This window comes from Myotis lucifugus, unplaced genomic scaffold (assembly GCF_000147115.1).
Source record: "Myotis lucifugus unplaced genomic scaffold, Myoluc2.0 scaffold_17, whole genome shotgun sequence".
Classification (NCBI taxonomy): Eukaryota; Metazoa; Chordata; class Mammalia; order Chiroptera; family Vespertilionidae; genus Myotis; species Myotis lucifugus.
In genome coordinates, this window is record NW_005871065.1 from 9831366 (window position 1) to 9846907 (window position 15542).

The following is a 15542-nucleotide window of genomic DNA, read 5'->3' on the forward strand; positions in this document are numbered from 1 at the left end:
ATGTTTTCCATGTCCTTACTCATGTATTGAAGTTCTCTCAAGGTCAACTACTGTTTCCCTAAGTTCACTGAGTATCTTTATAACCAGTGTTTTGAACTCTGCATCTGGTAGATTGCTTGTCTCCATTTTGTTTAGTTCTTTTTCTGGAGTTTGGTTCTGTTCTTTCCTTTGGGACATGTTTCTTTGTCTCCTCCTTTTGGCACCTACTCTGTGTTTGTTTCTAGGTGCAGAGCGGCTATATCTCCAGGCTTGGCAGAGTGGCCTATAACACGTGTCCCGTAGGATTCAGTGGCAAAGCCTCCCCAGTCACTGTGCACACACACACACAAAGCAGGACTTACTTTAGCAGAGCTCTAGTGCCTGCTAAGTCCACCCCTTGAGTATGTCCCCTGTGGAGGAGGTTGTGTGGTGCTTCAGTGTGGTCTGAAGCTATCCACCGGGTGCACTGGCTCTGGGACCTTCCGGGAGGTGCAGGCCAAGACCAGACCCTGCCTGTGTTCTGCCCAGGGCCACCTGGCCAGAGTTACAAAGCGATCTGCAGATAGCCGGTACTTGCGCTGGGCTTGGGGGTGCTCAGAAGAGGCCAAGCTGCAAAACACGGCTGGTTGCCACTTAGCAAGAGGTGCTGCACGCTGAGGCCAGGTGCTGCTTGCTTGAGAGATGTTAGGAAAGTCTGAAGTGTGAGCCAAGATAGGTCATTCGTATGGAAAAGCCACTGGAAACACTTTGAGTAGGTCTGAAAGTTGGGTGGGGCGCTCCCCTGCTGGCTCTGTGTCTGGGAGAAAGCTGCCCCCTCCCCCAGCTCTGGTCCTGATGCCAGACAATTCAGTTCCTCCCCATATGTCCTCGGTGCCTTTCGAGCTGCTATCCCGGAGCTAGAATTCAAAGCCAAAAAATCCAATTAAATCATGCGCGGGCCCTTTAAGAGAATTTTTTTCCGCCAAATAAGGTCGTGGTACCAGCTGGTCCACGGCTACCCCCCCTCCTACCAGTCTCGATGTGGCTTCAGCCTGACTTCAGGACGTTCTGAATGATGACTGCGCTGCAATTTACTTGTAATTTGATGTGGCGGTGGGAGCCAGACTCCGTTTCTGCGGCGGGATCTCGGCCTTGCCGTTCCGGAGCCACGTCAACAAACTCCTCCTCTTCCTCCTCAGGCGGATGTGGGCACTCCTTCCGCCGGCTCCGGCGTGTTTACTCTCAGGACGGCCTGAAGGGGTCAGTGTTAGACTGCCCTTCCCTTACAGGCAGGCAAGCTCAAAGGCGTGGATGGCCTGCCCAAGTTCAAGTAGCTGGTAGCAGGGAGGCGGGATTCCATCCTGAGTCAGACAGCTGTGCTGGCAGCTCACCCCCAGCAGCCGTTCCCAAAAGTGTCTCCTCACTTTTGCACCCCTTAATTTTTAAAAAATACCCTCGCACTTCCTTGCATGATGTTCAGTGGGTATCTCAAATTTCTCATAAATTCTAAGTTACAAAGGATGTAATTTCCAATACATATATGTTGATTTTTTAAAAATAAAAATAAAACTGCATAAGTGACGTTTAACATGCATCTAATGAAATCTAAATATCCCATGGATTCCATATAAGCCATCACCTATTTTTTGAAATTTATTTATTATTATTTCTTCTTTCTTTATTGATTAAAGTATTACATATGTGTCCTTATCACCCCATTGCCCCCCCCCTCCCCACTCATGCCCTCACTCCCCTGGTGTCTGTGTCCATTGGTTATGCTTATATGCATGCATACAAGTCCTTTGGTTGATCTCTCTCCTTTGCCCCCACCCTCCCCTGCCTTCCCTCTGAGGTTTGAGCATCTAATCAATGCTTCTCTGTCTCTGGATCTGTTTTGTTCATCAGTTTATGTTTTTCATTATAATCCAAAAGTGAGTGAGAGCATGTGATATTTATCTTTCCCTGATTGACTTATTTCGCTTAGCATAATGCTCTCCAGCTCCATCCATGCTGTTGCAAATGGTAGGAGATCCTTTCTTTTTACAGCAGCGTAGTATTCCATCACCTATTTTAAATGTACATGAATTAGCTCCTCTTCAACACTTGTTGAATTTACATTTATTCCCCATAAGCTCATATTTCTGGTCTACTCCTCCCCCCCGCCCCCCCCCGCACACACACAGAATTTTATCCTCACATAATACATATTTTATGTTTGAATGATTACTGATTACCCTAACATACCTCTCACAAACAAAATTATATACTTAAATTGAAATAAACTTGTTTTCTGTGAACATAAGTCTCTAAGTGTCTTTTTTCTAAGTTGGCATATAATTATTTGTATTACTACACAATTAATTAAAAATCATAAAACTATGTATAGATTTGAAGAATAATTATTAAATGTAAAAATGTAAAATTTAATCAAAAACAAATATTCATGAGATAGATATGTCTTTACTTTTTTATTATTTTAAAATATATATTTTTATTGATTTCAGAGAGGAAGGGAGAGGGAGAGAACTAGAAACATCAATGATGAGAGAGAAAACAGGAAAGATCAGCTGCCTACTGGGGATTGAGCCCACAACCTGGGCATGCACCCTCACCCTGACTGGGAATCAAACCAGTGACCTCTGGTCGATGCTTAAACACTAAGCCATGCTGGCTGGGCAGGTGTGTCTCTTTAATTCCACTTAGTTCATGTATCCATGGCTGCCTGTTACTTTTTGATAGAATGAGATGGGGTTCAACATTAATTCTTTTCGTGTTTTTCATATTAACAGATGTAAATATTGAGAAACTTTGTTCACATGAGGAAGTAGAAAAGATGGAATAAAGTTTGTTTCAGCACTAAAACTCAATTTCTTTTTTTTAAAGAATATTCAAATACTAGTTTCAGTTCAAGAATACTCAAATACTAGTTTCAGAATAAATTATGCAAAAATGTAAAACATAAGAAAACAATAATATTGTATCAGTTTTAACACATTGCATGTAATTTTTTTCAAGAAAAAGATTTTAAATATAATAATGTTACATGTAATAAACATTAATATTTCAAGAAAAATTTAAAATATAATAATACTACCAAACTATACTAACATAGTCTAAGATTACAAAAGTTGTAGGAAATATTAAAAATCTGCAAATAACAGAATTACTTCTAGTATATCCTAAAATATTTTTTTCTAGCTCTATTTTTGTTCATCAGTTTATGTTGTTCATTCTATACCACAAGTGAGTGAGATCATGTGATATTTATCTTTCTCCGTCTGGCTTATTTAATTTAGCATAATGCTCTCCAGGTCCATTCATTCTGCTGCAAATAGTAAGAGTTCCTTTTTTATAGCAGCATAGTATTCCATTCTGTAGATCAACCAGAGTTTTTTAATCCACTCATCTGCTGATGGGCACTTAGGCTGTTTCCAAATCTTAGCTATTGTAAATTGTGCTGCTATGAACATAAAAGTGCATATATCCTTTCTGATTAGTGTTTCTGATTTTTTGGGATATCGTCCTAGAAGTGGGATTACTGGGTCAAATGGGAGTTCCATTTTTAATTTTTTGAGGAAACACCATACTGTTTTCCACAGTGGCTGCACCAGTCTGCATTCCCACCAGTTAAAACTCAATTTCTTTCTTTTTTTTTTTAATTTTATTGATTTTTTACAGAGAGGAAGGGAGAGAGATAGAGAGTTAGAAACATCGATGAGAGAGGAACATCGATCAGCTGCCTCCTGCACACCTCCTACTGGGGATGTGTCCGCAACCAAGGTACATGCCCTTGACCGGAATCGAACTTGAGACCTTTCAGTCCGCAGGCCGACGCTCTATCCACTGAGCTACACCAGTTAGGGCAAAACTCAATTTCTTAATTCCAAGTTATAGCCTAAAAAGCTCACTTCCCATCTATCAGATTCATTAGGTCCTCTTTCACTTTTAAATTGGAAGCCACAATAATTCACCATAGAGTCCTTCACTTTCTCAACTTCTAACCCAGTGTTTTGAATGGAACATTCCCCTTATGTGTAGTGCTGGGCATTTTCACACCCAAGCAGTGAGATCCTGAAGGTGGAGGACCAGCAAATGGGAAAGGAGCAGCAGCCCCATCTGCCTACAGCTGCTGTTTGTACAGCTGATCGATCTGTACCCCTGGGGTACATGTCCAGGTGACATTTGATGGGGCTCAGCTGTGATGTGACAGGCAGTAAAGGCTGTTGTGAGCCCATTTTACAGTGTGGAAAGTGTGTGTGTGTGTGTGTGTGTGTGTAAACTCGGGGCTTGCTGTGCAGGGTAACTTAATGGAAACATTGCAAATTAGTCCTCTCCCCTGGCTCAGGATGGACCCAGGCAGTGAGACTCCCCTGGGAAACCCATGAAACAATCCAGACCCAGGACGATGGCTGCAGAGACCGAGAGGAGGGAGCCAAGTGGAGACACAGTCTGCGGGAACAGCCAGGACTTGGATCTGGTTGATGGCCAAGGATGAAGAGAGAAGCCAAGTCACTCCAAATTAGGATGAGCAATGTCCAGAATCATCCTGGTGCCACCACCGGCAGGAAGACAGGAAAGAGGAGCCAATAAATTCTATTTGCATATTTTGTATTACACAAATAATATGTGCTTATTATAAAATGCACACATTCACACACATACACACACACACAGTATCAGTCAGCTATTGCCACACTAGTGCTACTTAACAAATCACCCCAAACTTAATGACTTAAACAACAAGCATGTTTTTAATAGCTTTATTGAGATATATAATTCACATACCATACAATTTATCCATTTAAAGTATAAATTCAATGTCTTTTGGTATATTATGTTATTATTTTTTTAAATTGTGGTAAAATATATATAACACAAAATTTACCATTTTAAGTGCCTTATTCAGTGGTATTAAGTACATTTGTTATGCTGTGAAACTATTATAATTATCTATTTCCAACCCTTTTAACCCCCCAAGCACAAACTCTGTACCCATGTAATAACCCCACAAGCCCCTGGTGGCCTCTAATAGACTGTCTACAAATTTGCTTATTCTAGATACTTCATGTAAATGGAAGCATGCAATATTTGTCGTTTTATATCTGGCTTACTTCACTCAGGAGAATGTTTTCAAGGTAAGCATAATTGCTCAGGGGTATGTGGGTCTCTGCGCTAGCTCTAAGCTGAGGTTGGGTTCAGCTCGACTCCTCATGTCTTCACATTTTCCTGTGACCAGACATTTCCCAGGGTATATTCTTCTCACTGAAGGTCACAACAGCCCAAGAGACCAAGCGATGCCAAGAAAGCACATTTAAGGCTTCTACTCTGTTACCTCCGTCTAAATTCCATTGGCCAAACCAAGTCATCTGGCCAAGTTCAACAACCATGGGGCAGGGAAATACACAGCGGGAGAGGCTGCAAAGCCAGGGCAAGGGAGGGAATGAAGAATTGAGAATAACCCAATCTGCCACACAGAGAGACATACACAAGTAAGTAAAGTCCCCCTCATCCCACCCTCGCCCCTAATCCTGTTCCCTCTCCAGAGAGAATCACGGATATCAGCACCATATTGTCCTGTGACTTCCTTTGTCCAATGAACAATAAGCCGTGATCTCTTTTCCTGCCAATACATATAGATCTCCCTCATTATTTGTAACCACAGCAGAGATTGGACACAGATACACAGAGGAACACCGTGTGAACACCTGAAACAAGACGGCCATCTACAAGCCAAGCTGAGAGGCCTTAGAAGAAACCAACCCTACCAACACCTTGGTCTGGGACCCTCAGCCTCCAGAAGTGAGAGGATACATTTCTGTTGTTGAAGTCAGTAGTCCTTTTTTATGGCAGCCCGAGCTGCTCCAGGTCTCTGACTCCAGAGCATCTCGTTCTCCCCAATTAGGAACAAATACTGTAGTGAACATTCTTGTGCATGTGATTGACAAGCCTGTGGGAAACCAGAAGATATGTGTGTCCTAGATTCTGGCTGGTTTGCCGTTGCACCCCCAAGGGAGCACCTAGGGAATTGTCCATGTACCTGAAGATGAAGACCAGAGGCTGCGGGATTTGTCTGTGCCGGGGCATTCACAGTGGCCAGGGGCCGGGACTTTTCTTATCACCCCTGACCTCTCCCTGCACTCCCAGCCCAGCTTTACTTTGGGAATTATCAAACATTGAAAAGTATTGGCCTTACTAGTCACTCAGATGTGGCTTGCTTTGGCTTTCCTTACAGCAGTGCAATCCTCGTACGTTATCCATGGCTGGCTCTTTCTTCTCTATCCTTTTTCCTTCATTCTGGACCAGCTTAACGATGGGCAAAAAGCCAGTTGCACCTCTTCTTGGTGGTCTTCTTAAGCAACAGATTCTTCCATAAGACCGTCTGCCTGCAGTCTGCCCTGAGCTCGATCTTCACAGGGGAGTTCCATTCACTGCCTCCCTCTCCGGTTACCTGAAGGCTGCTGCAGGCCACTGAGCCACCTGTCCTCCAGAGGGGATGCTATGCAAGCTCTGGGCCCTTCTTCTCTTCTCCCCACCAGAGGCAAGGCCCATTCTGCCAAGGGCCCTCTGCATGTGCCCTTCTCTCTGAGGAATTGGGGTTTTGGTCTCAGGTGCACAGAGGGCAGAATCTTCTGACACCAGTCTGTGGATAGTGACCGCCACAGGCGAGCCTGACAGGGCCACGGGCTTCTCTGTGGCTCTTCCCTAGCATTTGCTAGCCCAATGCCTGAACTGATTTGATACTTTGTTTTTCTCTCTGTGCCATTTACCCTCCGACCTTCTTTTCTGTCTTGGATGAATGGATTTGGTAATTCTAGTGGGTGTCTTTTTTTATTTGCATTTTTTATTGTTTTCCTCTAAAGCACATTCCTAGGGTGTGGGCGCAGAAGGAGCGACTCCGTTGTTCCATATCACTCCCTTCACAGCCACCACTGCCTTGTATCCTGAAACTCGGGTTAGGTTTTGGTCTTTCTTGCTCCACTGGGAAAAGAGAAACAAAATGAACAAAAATCCTTAAAATATGGGACAGGAGGAAAAGCTCTGGGACAGGAGATAGATCTGCTGGGTTTTGAGGAGTGGTCTTCTTTCTTCTCGAAGGAGAGAAACCTTTTCTCACTGGTACATTTAAAACTCCCAACTCTGGGAAGTACCAATTTTGGACGCGTCACTGCAACATAGAATACTCAGAGACCCTGAATTTTCCAACACTAGAAATCAGACTTTATAGAAACTATTAAATCCAAAACCTCTGATTGCTTGCTGTTTTTCTGTCATTTTAAGAGACTAAATATAGGGGGAGGGACGGATGAAAAAACACTCGTACAATTTTAATATGCCCCAGTTAAACTTGAGCTAGTCTCCCTCCATTTCCTCCCACCATAAGAGTAACAAGTTAACAGCATCACCTTTGGTAATGCACTTTATCTGTCTCAGCTGCCTCGTGTAAATGAAGTAGGTGAACAGATAATATCTAAGATCTCTCTTAGCTTTGAAATTCTCTTCTACCTTTCCCAGCTATCCAGGCTATTCTAATCAGACAGAAAATTTAACATTTAAGTTTCAAGGTTTTCCAGTAATGTTCAACAAAGGTAATTTAAATAAAGTAAAACATTGTAAAGACACATCAAGTCAATGGCTCTGAAATTTCAAGGCCTACTTCACTAGTTGGAAGAAAATTTTAGCGAAAAAATAAAGAAAGCAGAGATCAAGAATAAAAATAGAAAAAAGAGTAGGTGGCAGAATATATATAGTTTTTATAGAAGTTTAAGAAATATAGAGACTAATGAATAAGTTTAATGTCAAAAGATCAATGAAAGAGTCTGAAAGGATAATTTTAGGTCAAGAGTAAGCCAGCAAAACTTTGACTAAAGATGCTGTAACTATACAGAACAGGAAGAAATGTAGAAGATGTAACTCTATTTAAAATGTTTATTTAAACAAATGAAAGCAATAAACTTGTGATGACTAGAATAAAGAGTAGAGGAACTAATTAGCATTTACAGAAAACCCATTATCTGTCAGGCATTGGGCCAGGTGGCTTACATCGCCTATGCAATTTATGAGTTCATTGAAGCATTAAAAAACAACACTAAAACCATCATGAATAATTATTGTTTATTATGCATAAGCATTGAGGATTCAAGGAAGTCTTAGTTGGTGGTTCTGAAGTCAGTAGGACTTCAGCGTAGGCTTGTCATCTGTATGTGGAATGTTTCTCAGGTGATTGTGTTACATAGCCAAGCCTGAAAATCCCTGATCCAATGCACATCCTTTACGTTGGGAGAGCTGGGAAAATGAGGGAAGACCCTTGAAAAAGCTGGAAAATAGAAAGAGGTAGGGGAAATGAAAGCAGTTCTGGGCTGGACCAGACCTAGCTTGCTCAGGAAGTCAGCCTTAGTATGGATTTTAATTAGGACAAATGTCATATTTACTGGTTACCATAATCAGACTGGCAGAGTGGGACTGGAGAGTTAAAGTTTCCTTAGAAGAGTTATTGTAAGTATAAATTAGAATATACTAAAAGATCCCCCCAGGTTTATACCCAAGGCTCTGCGATATAAAAGCAGGCATTCAGGCAGGTCCCAGGTTGTGATCTAACAGCAGCTGAACAGCATACAGGCCATTCTTCATTGTGTGTCCTGGGAAGAGAGTATGGAAATAACAAAAATTAGGCAGGTCAACAGGGTCCCAGACATGGGGGTGGGGCTCAGAACTCTGTGGCTCTGACGGTTACCAGGAACTAGAGCACACACGACTCAGGGGCCCCTTCTACTAAATGGAAAGGCATAGTGAGATCGAGGGGCAAAACGGAAGTCTAGAAGGTATACACAGCTAGAAGTCTACACCAGGACCCAAGAGCCCAGGCCACTCTGGTGTGGGAGACAAGCCCATGTGTTTCAGAGACAGGTGACCTTTTCTGAACCTCAGCTTTGCCACTTACGCTTGTGTAAACTTGGCCAGTTGTATGCCCTCTATGATACTTAATTTTCTACCTGTAAGATGGGAATCAAACTAATAGTATCTACTTCATAGGGTTTTTGTTAGGATGAACTGAAGATATGTATACCTCACAATAAAGACCCACTTAAAAGGGTTAACTGTTGTTGTTACCCTGAACTGGTGAAGAAGACTAACCTGTCAGCGGCTGTAGAATTTTTTTTGGGTGGGGCGGAATGAGGGGAAGGAACAGGAAAAACCTAAGGTTGAGAAAACAAACAGGAAGTAAGAACTTGAACTACAGGAAGGTGGAAAAGAAGAGAAGATTTTAAGTCACACAATAAAGGGCAGGCTAATAGGTCTTGGTGATTGGCTGTGGAAAAGCAACAGCCCGGTCAAGGCTGCCATGAACTGTTCAAGCCTTAGTGACTGGGGCAATTATGGTAAGTGTGACAGAAATAGGAGTTTTCCTGGGAGAGGGTGTTTGGGAAGAAGAGAAGTTTGAGATAGTGGAGTTTGAAATTAAAATGTAAAAACTAGATCAGAGCCCCTACAGACCTTTGGGATCCATCCAAAAAGAGCTGAGAGCCCTGGCCGGGTGACTCAGTTGGCTGGAGTGTGGTCCCATGCACCAAAGAATTTTGGGTTTAATTCTCTGTCAGGGCACATAACTAGGTTTTACGTTCAATCCCCCAGTCGGGCATGTACAGGAGGCAATAGATTGATGTTTTTCTCACATCAATCAATTCTCTCATCAATGTTTCTCTCTCTCTCTCTCTCTCTCTCTCTGACACAAAGAAGCAGCCTTGAGAGGAAGGCCCATAGACAGGGTGCAGTGAGGGAGCACAAAATTGGGACTTGTGAGGTGGGAGCTCAGCAGTGTGGAGTGTGGCGGAAACCAAGGAAGAGAGAAAGAGTAACATGTAAGCATGTAAAGAAGCTGAGAAGAAGGAGGAAGAGAGAAAGAGTAACATGTAAGCATGTAAAGAAGCTGAGAAGAAGGAGGACCGTCCAATGGGAGCATGCAGAGGGCCAGGTACTGGTAACACACCGCGACTGTGTATAGAAGAAAAGCCCCAGTCAGGCCTTAACTTCCCTCTTTGGTGCATGGGAGTTAACAGGCCACCTCTGTTCCCTGTAGCCTGTGAAATGCTGTGCAGAACCGGCATCATGGGGCAGAAGCCAGGCTGTGTGAAATTAAAGACACAGTGCTTTAAAAAACAGGCAGTGAGTGAACATATACTTCTCCGAATTTTTAAGGTGAAAGGAACTTATATAATAGCTTTCTTTTGACTTCAAAGTCAAAGAAAGGTGGTTCGGTAACCAGAAGTGCAGAGTACTGCGCTGTGTTCCAGTGGGGAAACAGAGTAGGCTGAAGGAATAGGCACAATGGAATAAAATCAACAAAGGAATCTTACAAGATGCCCTTTCTCCCGGTCTCTGTGAAGCATTCTGGTCTTAAAAGCTGACTTCACTCCATTAAAGCCAGCAGAGGTAGGGGAGCTGGGACCATGGAGTGCCATGGAAACGAAGCAAGTCCTTTCTGGAAGTATAAATGCACATTACGTTTGCTCCTTGCCACTGAGTTCAGTATGCCACTGTTTCTATATGTAAAGTGTGCTTGAGATTTCATGGAAGGTTTTTTTTCTTTAATATTTTTATTGACTTCAGAGAGGAAGGGAGGGGGAGAGAGAGAGAGAAACATCAATGATGAGAGAGAATCATCAATCTGCTGCCTCCTGCACACGCCACATTGGGGATTGAGCCTGCAACCCGGGCATGTGCCCTTGACCAGAATCAAACCCTGGACCCTTCAGTCCTCAGGTCGATGCTCTATCCACTGAGCGAAACCAGCTAGAGCTTTTGATTGTTTTTTTAAAATATATTTTTATTGATTTCAGAGACAAAGGGAGAGGGAGAGAGACATAGAAACATCAATGATGAGAGAGAGGATCATTTATTCAGGGGTCCTCAAACTTTTTAAACAGGGGGCCAGTTCACTGTCCCTCAGATCGTTGGAGGGCTGGACTATAGTTTAAAAAAAAACTATGAACAAATTCCTATGCACACTGCACGTATCTTATTTTGAAGTAAAAAAACAAAAGTTTAAGGTGAAATGAAGTTTAATTGAACAGCAAAAGCCTAGAATTGCTGTGGTTTGTTGGCAATGCCAAAACCAACAGTTGTTTTTTTTTATTGTAGTGATTTAATTCATTAAAAATTTCTGGGTAAAACCATCTTTGTCTAGGGCTCTATAATACATGAAAGCACATTTAAAGGAAAACCGTTTGGAAAGAAATCTCTCAGCAGATAATCATTTAAACATTTAGTGGGCTTAGGCTTTTAACAACAAACAGAAGATTTCTCAAAAAAAAACCCGATTTTTTCTCGGAAAAAGAAGATTGCTTTCTCATGGAGACATTATTATGAAAATGTTTTGTGTCCAACAATGCAAACCTTGGTCTCAAGAAAAACCCTTTGAATTCTAGCCCAAGCAATCTCTCTGGATTTTGATTTAACAATTACCAAGTTATCTGGTATACACATCTAACCAGACATTGCCAAATGTAACTCAATATTGTGAGATTAGAGTTTCTGAATTTAATTCTTCCCTTAGGTCATACAGGCTTTAGTGAAGCACAGTTTCCAAAAGGTAATAATTGGCTCTAGTCACACTTCTTAATTCACTATAAAACAAAGGCACTAGGGAATCTTAATTTTGGTTTCCAGAAAGGTTTCTAAATCATTATTTATCAGGTTAATAATAACATTGTTGTATAGAGGTTGATTGTTTATAAATCATTTGAATATAAATTATATCACCATCTCTTTATAATCATCCTGAAAGGTAGTTATTACTTTTACTTTCTAGGTGAGAAGAACATAACTAACTTAAGGTTATTCAATTAGTAAATTATTCAGAATATGTCTACTGCCATAGCACCATGCATTTCCTACTTCACATAATTCATTCATTTGTTCATTCAAATATTCAGAGAGAGAGAGAGAGAGAGAGAGAGAGAGAGAGAGAGAGAGAGAAATATTGATGTGAATCTAGACACATCGATTGATTGTCTCCAGCACATGCCCTAACCAGGACCAGGGATCGAGACTGCAACCAACGTTCGTGCCCTTGACCGTAATCGAACCCGAGATACTTCAGTCCAAAGGCCAATGCTCTAACCACCGAGAAAACCAGCTAGGGCTAACAACAGAAGTTTTATTTCAATAGATTTTTTTAAAAATGTGGGCAGAAAGGGACTGAAATAGGGAAATTGAGACGACACTAGCTGTGGCCACTCTCTTCCTAACACATTTATGTATTTTAATTTTTAATCTTATTTTTCAATTACAGTGACTATTCAGTATTATTTTATATTACTTTCAGGTGTACAGCATAGTGCTTAGACAATTATAGAATTTGCAAAGTGACCCCCGATAGTTCAAGTATTCACCTGATACCCTGCAGTTATTACAATATTGCTGTACTTTACATCCCCATGACTGTTTTGTAATTACCAATTTGTACTTCTTAATCTGTTTAACTTTTTTATGCAGCCTCCCATCTTCCCTCCCATAGGGCAAATGTCAGCTTTTTCTCTGCATCGATGAGCCTGTGTCTGTTCTGTTTATTTTGTTCTTTAGATTCCACATACAAGTGGAATCATATGGTATTTGTCTTTCTCTGTCTGACATATTTAATGTAGCTTAATCGCCTCTGGGTCCATCCACGTTGTCTCAAGTGGTAAGAGTTCATTCATTTTTATGGTGGAGGAATATTCCATTATTTACATGTGCCACCTCGTCTTTATCCCATCGATGATGATAGGCACTCGGGTTTCTTCCACATCTTGGTTATTGTAAATAATGCTGCAATAAACATACGGTTGCATAGATCTTAAAAACCAGAAGGATACTGGTTTTTAAATTGCTCCTTGTGTATACAAATTCCACCAGGCTTAGAAACAGATCATTCATGGCAGTGATGTGGTCATATTGGACTGAGAGTAGGGGCAGAAGGCTGCTTGTGTTTCAGGGTTGAGTTTATGTTGTTACTGGCAGGACAGTTTGATTTTAAATTTTGCATATTTTCCTAGTGATCCCGTGGTTTTTCATAGGAAAGGTAGCATATAACATTGCTTCTGGGTTCTTGGCAGCATTGCTGTGAAAACAGGTAAAATTTCCTAAGCAACTGATAGGTTTAAAAATTTTAGATCATTGCTTAGATTCCTGCATGTTTTGGTCCTTCTATTGATCATCCACAGAATTGTCATGAATGGAAAGTTAAAGTTATGGTATATAGTTTAAAGTAACAATTAACATTATTCTTGCTTAAGTGCAGCATCATTTCAGGTATTAAAGAATAAATTATTTAGCACAGAAATCCTCTGCTGTGAATTTTAGCAGTACAATTTTTATTTTATTGCAAGGCACACAATCATATATACAATGCATAATTATCATCTTAAAAGTAACAAGATATGACTAATAAACATCAAAGTAAAGGATATATGAATATACTTTTCTTGCAGAGAATAAAATCACCTTAGGAATGAGCGCTCCATATTTATGCTGAATCTTCCAAATGGCTCTTGCTTAGAAAATAAATCGTATTGAATGGACATGCAAACTTGTCATAGCGTTCTCCTGAAACAGCTCTAATTTAAAGCCAGCCAACGTATTTCTTTTATTTCAGTAATTCGTCTTACTACGTCCCAACACTAGAAGAAACACGCATAAATTGCCTGATAATGGTTTACAAATTTAAGAACTTTTATTTCTCACTAACACATCATAGAATGGAGCCATTTCCTTAAAATTTATGTGAATAGTCCTCGTTGTTTTCTCAAAACTATTTTCCAAACTATGCTTCCTTTTTTAGTATAAAGCCTGAAGTTTTTACTTAAACTCTCCACATCGGGGATGTTTCTAGGTTCCTAAGAGTAGTCTGAGACACAAATACTCTCCTCCCAGTTAGGATTATGGGTTTTTTCACCCGCTCGCCTCTTGCATATCCATTTCATTTCCCTGAATGTTTTTTGACCCCTCACTAGATTCTGTCTCACAGAAGTCGTTACCCAGGTTGGAAGATAGAGCGTTAACTCGAGGATACATGCAGCTCTAGTCTCAAAGACACAGGGGGCAGTGCCCTCCTTGCTGCCAACGGGAGCACGAAGAGATGGGACACAGCTGGGCTTGGACAAATGTATGGAATGATGAAGGAATCGCAATACAACCACTGCTTCATGACAGTACACACACATACAGAGACATGTACACACACTTTCACCCATTCATGCATGCACACAGTCTTGTGCACATACACACTTTCAAGGAGAAACATGCTTGTGTAAGTGGTATTTTTCCTCACATATATGATTCACTTTATCATTCTTTAATGCAGTGCCCTTAAATGACATCGCCACCCTCCCTCCTCTTTCATTTTCGGGATTGGTGTTAACAATAATGGAGAAGCATCTAACACCCCTCAGGGTCACTTAGAACTGCTTCCCTCTCCTTGGCCTGCAAACTTAGATATAAGAGATGGAGGATACCCAGGCTGAAGCTCAGGCTCTAATGGTGGCAACTGGTGCTATGAAGGCATGTGTGGTGCTAAGTTAAAGAGAACACATTACTGTAAGTTTGTTCTGTGATTTTATCTCCGTTAGAGTTTTGGGTTTTACCGTTGTAAAGAGGTTTCTATATTTCCCACGTCAGTAGGGTTTATTTCTGAAATTATTTGCTATACAGATCTCCTTCCTGTATGATATCCAAGATTTTTAACCATGAGTGAATGTCAACCAATATTTAACCCATTTCTATCTACTTTTATTTATAAGACTATAAGAACACCTAAGAAAAATCAATACAATTTAAGAAATGTTCAAAAGAGCTCTATGTTGTTGTTTTTTATTTTTATTGATTTCAGAGAGGAAGGGGGGGGAGAGGGAGAGAGAGAGAGAGAGAGAGAGAGAGAAGCATCAATGATGAGAGAGTCATTCATTGATCAACTGTCTCCTGCACACCCCACACTGGGGATTGAGCCCACAACCTGGGCATGTGCCCTGACTGGGAATTGAACCATGACCTCCCGGTTCACAGGTCAATGCTCAACCACTGAGCCATTCCAGCCAGGCAAAGCTCTATATTTTTATCATGAAAAACCTCACCTTGCTGCCATGGATTAGGTGCCATGAAAATCTGGAATTGACTAACGAATTGACAAACATCATCATATTAAAACTCTGAAGCCATATATAAAACCTTCAATCTAAAAAGAATATATACACAAGAGAGAGCACACACAGTGAACAGAACTTACAGAAGTAGTGATGTGTATAGTTCTATAGGTCTATGCCTTTGATTTTCCAATTAAATTTCAAAGGGTTCTGTCCTAATAACATAACATATAGGCTAAAGAAAAGATGAGTGTTATTTTTAAATTACCCCCTTTTCTGCCCAGGCAAGTGACAGAAAAAGCCATTACTTCTGAAACCATAATTTTCAGGAAAAGAGAGGGGAAATTTATATGTCATCTGAAAGTTTTAGCAAAATTACCCTAAATGTGATGCTCATGACATTATCTTCTCAAGTGTGCTCTTCACAGAACCCAGTGCAATGGGTGTCCAAGCACCACGAGTGACATCATG

At 41.1% G+C, this 15542-nt stretch overlaps 1 long non-coding RNA gene across 1 annotated transcript; it reads right to left on the reverse strand.

The window, feature by feature from the left end:
- LOC111825213 lies at positions 1 to 1147 on the reverse strand. Its single transcript, XR_002828353.1, has 2 exons — positions 990 to 1147; positions 1 to 875 (listed from the first exon to the last, which is right to left on the reverse strand). It is a non-coding gene; the product is annotated as an uncharacterized LOC111825213 (long non-coding RNA).
- Positions 1148 to 15542: the final 14395 nt, after the last annotated feature.